The sequence below is a fragment of the Sander vitreus genome, chromosome 11 (genome assembly GCF_031162955.1).
Source record: "Sander vitreus isolate 19-12246 chromosome 11, sanVit1, whole genome shotgun sequence".
NCBI lineage: Eukaryota > Metazoa > Chordata > Actinopteri > Perciformes > Percidae > Sander > Sander vitreus.
In genome coordinates this window covers 31,820,797-31,828,296 of record NC_135865.1, presented here as the reverse complement: position 1 = coordinate 31,828,296, position 7,500 = coordinate 31,820,797, and the positions used below count along the sequence as shown (strand labels likewise).

At 46.1% G+C, this 7,500-nt stretch overlaps 1 protein-coding gene across 2 annotated transcripts in view; it reads right to left on the bottom strand.

Annotated features, from left to right (window-relative positions):
* Positions 1 to 7,500, bottom strand: part of enox1 (ecto-NOX disulfide-thiol exchanger 1) — a 100,571-nt gene that overhangs the window by 51,073 nt on the left and 41,998 nt on the right. The gene's annotated exons all lie outside the window — the stretch shown is intronic.

Here is a 7,500-nt window from a genome sequence, read left to right as displayed (position 1 = left end):
CCCCCGAAGAAACGGCCACATAGGTCGTTTTTTAAAACCCTGCTGTTGTCTTCGGGTCAAATTTGACCCATTTTCTAAAAGTTTCTTTCAACCAAATTGTCAAAGAAACTAATGTGGATGGTTCCATACAACGCTCTTCACAAGTAAGCACACTCTTCATTTGGGTGTTTTATTCTATTTTATAGCATTTCAGGAAAAGAAAAGAAAAAGACAAAAGAACGTTGAAAAAAATCAACAAAAATGTCAGAAAAAGCTTCAAAAACTGGAGGAAAAAAACCCGACAAAAACAGTGAAGAAAAGTGACAAAAACGTCGGAAAAGTGATGTGTTAAAAACAAAAAAAGAAACGTTTTAAAGTGCCCATATTCTGCTCATTTTCAGGTTCATAATTGTATTTCGAGGTTGTATTTTTGTATTTTAATTGTACGGGACATTGCTGCAGCTCCTCTTTTCACCCTGTGTTCAGGTCTCTGTTTTAGCTACAGAGTGAGACCTCTCACTGCTGGAACATCTTTGTTGGCAGTCGCACATGCTCAGTAGCTAGGTAAGGACTACACGCTCAGTAGCTAGGTAAGGACTACACGCTCAGTAGCTAGGTAAGGACTACACGCTCAGTAGCTAGGTAAGGACTACACGCTCAGTAGCTAGGTAAGGACTACACGCTCAGTAGCTAGGTAAGGACTACATGAGCTAGCTAGCTGTTTCTCCAACTTCAGTAGTACAAGGCAGGATTATCTGGGAGACTTCTTCTAAACGAGGGAACACTTCCACCTTTGTGTTGAATACCTGCAGAACAGGGACATGGAAGTAGTTCTTTTGGAGATTATGGTGAACTAGTGTGTGTTGTAGCAGTGTTTTGCCATTCAGAACGAGCTAGCATGCTACGGTTAGCCACCTCGTCTCGGCTAGTGACGTCACAAGCCGTGCAGATGTTGACCAGCTGACCCGGAGACTGAAGGCAGGACACATTCAGAAACCGTATCTCACTCAGAACAGCATGGATGTTTGTATGCGTATGGAAGCACCAGAGACACAAAATAACTCCCCAAATCCCAGAAAAAGTTTTTTCTTTTCATAATATGGGCACTTTAATTTAAACGACGGTGAGACAACACAAGGGTTAATAAGACATGAAACGTGTAGTTTGATGTCGACCCCCCCCTAGAGCTTTAAAATGTGATTCTCAGATTCTCTGCTCCTACGATTTTTAGGCAGATTTTTTTAGGTTGCTCTGTAACTGCTGGATGGGGAGAAAACGTTGGAACATAACGGATTAACGTTCAGCTTCAGCTCTTTAAAGTGCCCATATTATGAAAAAATCCCTTTTTCTGGGATTTGGGGAGTTATTTTGTGTCTCTGGTGCTTCATACACACTTTGAAAAAACCATCCATGTTGTTCTGAGTGAGATACGGTTTCTGAATGTGTCCTGCCTTCAGTCTCCGGGTCAGCTGGTCAACATCTGCACGGCTTTCTACGTCACTAGCTGAGACGAGGGGGCTAGGGGGCTAACCGTTAGCATGCTAGCTCGTTCTCAATGGTAAAACACTGCTACAACACACACTAGTTCACCATAATCTCCAAAAGAACTACTTCCATGTCCCTGTTCTGCAGGTATTCAACACAAAAGTGGAAATGCGTCCTCGTTTAGAAGAAGTCTCCCAGCTAATCCTGCCTTGTACTACTGAAGTTGGAGAAACAGCTAGCTAGCTCATGTAGTCCTTACCTAGCTACTGAGCATGTAGTCCTTACCTAGCTACTGATCGTGTAGTCCTTACCTAGCTACTGAGCATGTAGTCCTTACCTAGCTACTGAGCATGTAGTCCTTACCTAGCTACTGAGCATGTAGTCCTTACCTAGCTACTGAGCATGTGCGACTGCCAACAAAGATGTTCCAGCAGTGAGAGGTCTCACTCTGTAGCTGAAACAGAGACCTGAACACAGGGTGAAAAGAGGAGCTGCAGCAATGAGCAGTACAACTAAAATATGAAACCATGTAAACCTCTTCTGGTACAACCTCTAAATACAATTATGAACCTGAAAATGAGCAGAATATGGCCACTTTAAAGTGTGACACGTGTTCCTGATGGGTCTCAGACGGAGCTCAGGAAGGATCCATAAATCAGAATCAAACTTTCTCTAATCATTTTCTCTAAAAAGGGTTTCGGGAAATTCCACAAATTGCGTCTGCGTGAAAGCTGTAGATGGAGGAAATGGGTCATCTAAAGCAGCACGTTGCTTAGCTTCTGTGCTGTTACGTCCAAACTTAGCACAGCTAATTATTCCTAACCTTATTGATTAAGCTGACTGTGGTGACCTGCATCATGCTGATTGTGTTTGCTCGGGCTAAGTGGAAGCGGCCTTTAAGGCGCCGCTGCTAACGTGGATCAACTCTGTGATTTAAATCTTTCTTAAAATAAATTGTGCAGTGTGAAGCAGCCGGAACCTTCATCCACAATCCCCCTCATCATCGGGGAGCTAATTCTGCCTGCAGGGTGTGTGTGTGTGTGTGTGTGTTTCTGTGAGTATGCGTGTGTGCCTCTGTGTGTGTGTGTGTGTGTGTGTGTGTGTGTGTGTGTGTGTGTGTGTGTGTGTGTGTGTGTGTGTGTGTGTGTGTCTATGTGTGTGTGTGTGTGTGTGTTTCTGTGTGTCTGTGTATGTGTCTCGGTGTGTTTCTGTGTGTGTGTGTGTGTGTTTCTGTGAGTATGCGTGTGTGCCTCTGTGTGTGTGTGTGTGTGTGTGTGTGTGTGTGTTCTCCTGTCTTTGTGAAAACATTTTGCTCTGTTTTCAGCGAACTGTTTTAGGGTTCAGAATGAGCTTAATGCTGGATGTGTCTCTGTGCTCTGGTGCAAATATGAGAGCGTGTGTATGTGTGTGTGTGTGTGTGTGTGTGTGTGTGTGTGTGTGTGTGTGTGTGTGTGTGTGTGTGTGTGTGTGTCGGTGTGTGTGTGTGTGTGTGTGTGTGTGTGTGTGTGTGTGTGTGTGTGTGTGTCTGTGTGTGTGTGTGTGTGTGTGTGTGTGTGTGTGTGTGTGTGTGTCTCTGTGTGTATGCGTGTGTGCCTCTGTGTGTGTGTGTGTGTGTGTGTGTGTGTGTGTTCTCCTGTCTTTGTGAAAACATTTTGCTCTGTTTTCAGCGAACTGTTTTAGGGTTCAGAATGAGCTTAATGCTGGATGTGTCTCTGTGCTCTGGTGCAAATATGAGAGCGTGTGTATGTGTGTGTGTGTGTGTGTGTGTGTGTGTGTGTGTGTGTGTGTGTGTGTGTGTGTGTGTGTGTGTGTGTGTGTGTCTGTGTGTGTGTGTGTGTTTCTGTGTGTCTGTGTATGTGTCTCGGTGTGTTTCTGTGTGTGTGTGTGTGTGTTTCTGTGAGTATGCGTGTGTGCCTCTGTGTGTGTGTGTGTGTGTGTGTGTGTGTGTGTGTGTGTGTGTGTTCTCCTGTCTTTGTGAAAACATTTTGCTCTGTTTTCAGCGAACTGTTTTAGGGTTCAGAATGAGCTTAATGCTGGATGTGTCTCTGTGCTCTGGTGCAAATATGAGAGCGTGTGTGTGTGTGTGTGTGTGTGTGTGTGTGTGTGTGTGTGTGTGTGTGTGTGTGTGTGTGTGTTCTCCTGTCTTTGTGAAAACATTTTGCTCTGTTTTCAGCAAACTGTTTTAGGGTTCAGAATGAGCTTAATGCTGGATGTGTCTCTGTGCTCTGGTGTGTCCCAGTCATTACAAACACATCCTGAAATGGGTCAGCATGAGTACCCTTACTTCTAATAGTTAATAACAGTTTTATAAAATGGCTGATAGTTATACTTAAATAGGCCATATGTCATAATTTATGGGTGGGAAAAAACAAGCAATTGTATGTAAAGTCAGACATTCAGCTCCCCCGTAAAGCCCAATAGAATACTTCTTTTGTTTCATAAAAAACATTTTCAGACGATTCAAACAAGTCCTCCAAACCGTACGATGATATCGGTGGTTTGTTCCTCCCACCCCACCCACTCGAGAGTTCCCCGTCCTCATATATGAACCAGAGAAGGTAGCGGTGCACTATGAGTTCCTGCATGATGTCACTTCTGTCAAGCAAGCAAGCTCGCCCCCTCGCCCCCATGTTTCCATAACTGTCATGATTAAATGACTGTCACTAACCCCCACCCCCCCACCTTCCCCCAACCATCTTTTCGGTGATTGGCTGGAGTGGTTTGTTGTATTTTGGTGCCGTTCCAGAAAGGTCTTCCGTGTGATCTGAGGTCTTCCAGAAGCTTTTTTTTAATCTGGCTGCGAACTGCAAGGCTTTGACGGATACTTTGCACAGGAAATGCACAACGCTGTGAAGACCTTAATGGAGTCAAACACTTTTAATACATGTAAATATATGCAGAGTCGTGTCACAAATGGGAGAGTGAACTTTCTCCTTTTACACGAAGCGCAGACATGCAACGAGAACTGATGAAGGCTCCGATCGCTCTGCAGTGTGTGTGTGTGTGTGTGTGTGTGTGTGTGTATGAGAGCTATCTGCAAGAAACTGAGCATTTCTTAGTATGCAAATATGAGAGCGTGTGTGCATGTGTGTGTGCGTGTGTGTGTGTGTGTGTGTGTGCGCGTGCGTGCGTGTGTGTGTGTGTGTGTGTGTGTGTGTGTGCGTGTGTGTGTGTGTGTGTGTGCGTGTGAATGATTCAGAGAAGTCAAGCGAACTCATGAATAATAAACAGGACAGGCATTCAGCTGTGAATATTTCATGGTGCGTGAAAGTGAGCAGAAAGACTTGGCGGAGTTTGGCACGGTCCAGTCGGCTCTCAGGAGACGAGACGGACGAAGGGACGGAGGACAGAGAGAGACAGAGAGATAGAGGGATGGAGGGACAGAGGGATGGAGCGACAGAGAGACAAAGAGACAGAGAGCAGAGAGACAGAGGGATGGAGAGGCAGAGAGGCAGAGAGACATTTCAATAATCAGGAAATGCTCCGGACACATACACACATATATATTCACACACACAAACACAAACACACACAAACACATATATATTCACACACACACAAACACACACCCATACATACAAAGACACACACACACACACACACACAAACACAAACACACACACACACACACACACAGATCTATGTGTGTAACCTCAGGAGGAGTGTCAGATGGAATATCTACGAGATATCAGGGGGCGTGTTGAAGCTAAAACTCGTTTAAAACATCAATAAAGTGATTACATTCCTTCTCTGCTGATTTATTTATGATGTCAGATCTGTGATGATGTCAGATCTGTGATGATGTCAGATCTGTGTGAAGGTTGTAAATAGATTTCCCTGAAGATAACAAAGCATGACGAGAGAGAGATATAACCCTCTGCACTGTCTCCACTTTGGGCCCATGAATATTGGATCGGCCACCGTGTGCCTCACACGTTTTATAATCCAGTATGAATATGCATGACTTCCTGTTTACAGCAGCCAGCGTCCTCACAGGGCCCGTTCTGTATCCATGGAGACGCTCAGGAGACAAAGAGCTCACAGTGCTCATCATCAGCTTCATAAGGTTTAGAAAGACTTGACTCTGAATATTAACAACGTTAAAGCAAAGACGTTATTCTCCATTAATTCTGTCCAACAGACCAGCTATCGTTTCCACTGTGTGACATTCGTGTGACTGTGACACACACACACACACACACACACACACACACACACACACACACACACACACACACACACACACACACACACACACACACACACATACACATACACACATACACACACACACACACACACACATACACAAACACACACAGACGCTAGGCACGCAGACACGGACAAACACACACACAGACACACACACACACACGCACACTGCACGCACACACACACACAGATACACACACACACAAACACACACACACACGCACAAACACACACACACAGACACAGAACACACACACAGGTACGCAGACACACACACAGCATACAGACACACACACACACACAGACACACACACACACACACACACACACACACACACACACACACTACATACACACACACACGCACACACAGCACACACAGACGCAGGCAGCGCAGAACACGGACAAACACACACAGACACACACACACACACGCACACACACGCACACACACACACAGATACACACACACACACACACTACACACACGCACAAACACACACACACAGACACAGCACACACACAGGTGCGCAGAACACACACACACACACACACACACACACACACACACACACACTACTTTACTGCAGTAGGTCTGTTGGTTTAAAACCGCCCCGTTCCCGCAGGATTTCCCAATGCAGTCGTCCAGAAAAAAAGGCCGATATTGTGGTACGGTTTGGAGGACTGGTGAAATAAACTGTGTGTGTAAATGCCGATATCAGAGGTCAGTCACGTCTGAAGACATTCTGCTTCGAATCAGTTCTGTCATTTCCCTCTCGGTCTCCCCGATGTATGCGGTAAGACTGTAATCTGCGGACGGAGAGCAGGCCTGCCGTCTCTAGTGTGCCGGGGACTTGAGCGGAGCGACAGGGTCACGGCCCAGATATCAGTCAGCGCTCGCTGCAGCAAATTACTCCTAATAAAGCCTTTAGAAAGGCACCATTAACCACAGAGAGAGAGAGAGAGAGAGAGAGAGAGCTGGGCTAAATCCAATCAGCTTCAATCAGATCACTGTGCAGAAGAAAAGAGAAACCGGCCAGCATACAGCCCATAATGATCTCTGAAGGATGGGCAGCGTTTTATATTTAACATCTAAACAGCCATCAGCATAGACACAACCATTGTTATTACTATTCCCCCTCCCCACATCCCCTCTCTACAGCGTGAGTCTCTCCATCCCTCTCTCTACATCCCGCGTCTCTACAGTCCCTGTGTCTCTCCATCGCGTTGACGTTGTGAATCCTAATGGTTGGGTTTCCAGATGTGAGTTCATGTGCAAAACAAAGGTACCGAAACATCATACATCCCATCTGTAGAACATCCGGGTCTCCATCACTCAATGACGTCATCTGTAAAGTCACATCTCTCCATCTCTCTGTCTCCATTTGTCTCTGTCATCTCACATCACTGTCTCTCTCGTCTCTCCATCCCTCTCTACATCCCTCTCTCTACATCCCTCTGTCTCTCCATCCCTCTCTCTCCATCCCTCTCTCTCCATCCCTCTGTCTCTCCATCCCTCTCTCTACATCCCTCTGTCTCTACATCCCTCTGTCTCTCCGTCTCTCCATCCCTCTGTCTCTCTGTCTCTCCATCCCTCTCTCCATCCCTCTCTCTCCATCCCTCTGTCTCTCCATCCCTCTCTCTACATCCCTCTGTCTCTCTGTCTCTCTCTCTCCATCCCTCTCTCTCCATCCCTCTGTCTCTCCATCCCTCTGTCTCTCTCTCCATCCCTCTCTCTCCATCCCTCTGTCTCTCCATCCCTCTCTCTCCATCCCTCTCTCTCCATCCCTCTGTCTCTCCATCCCTCTCTCTCTCTCCATCCCT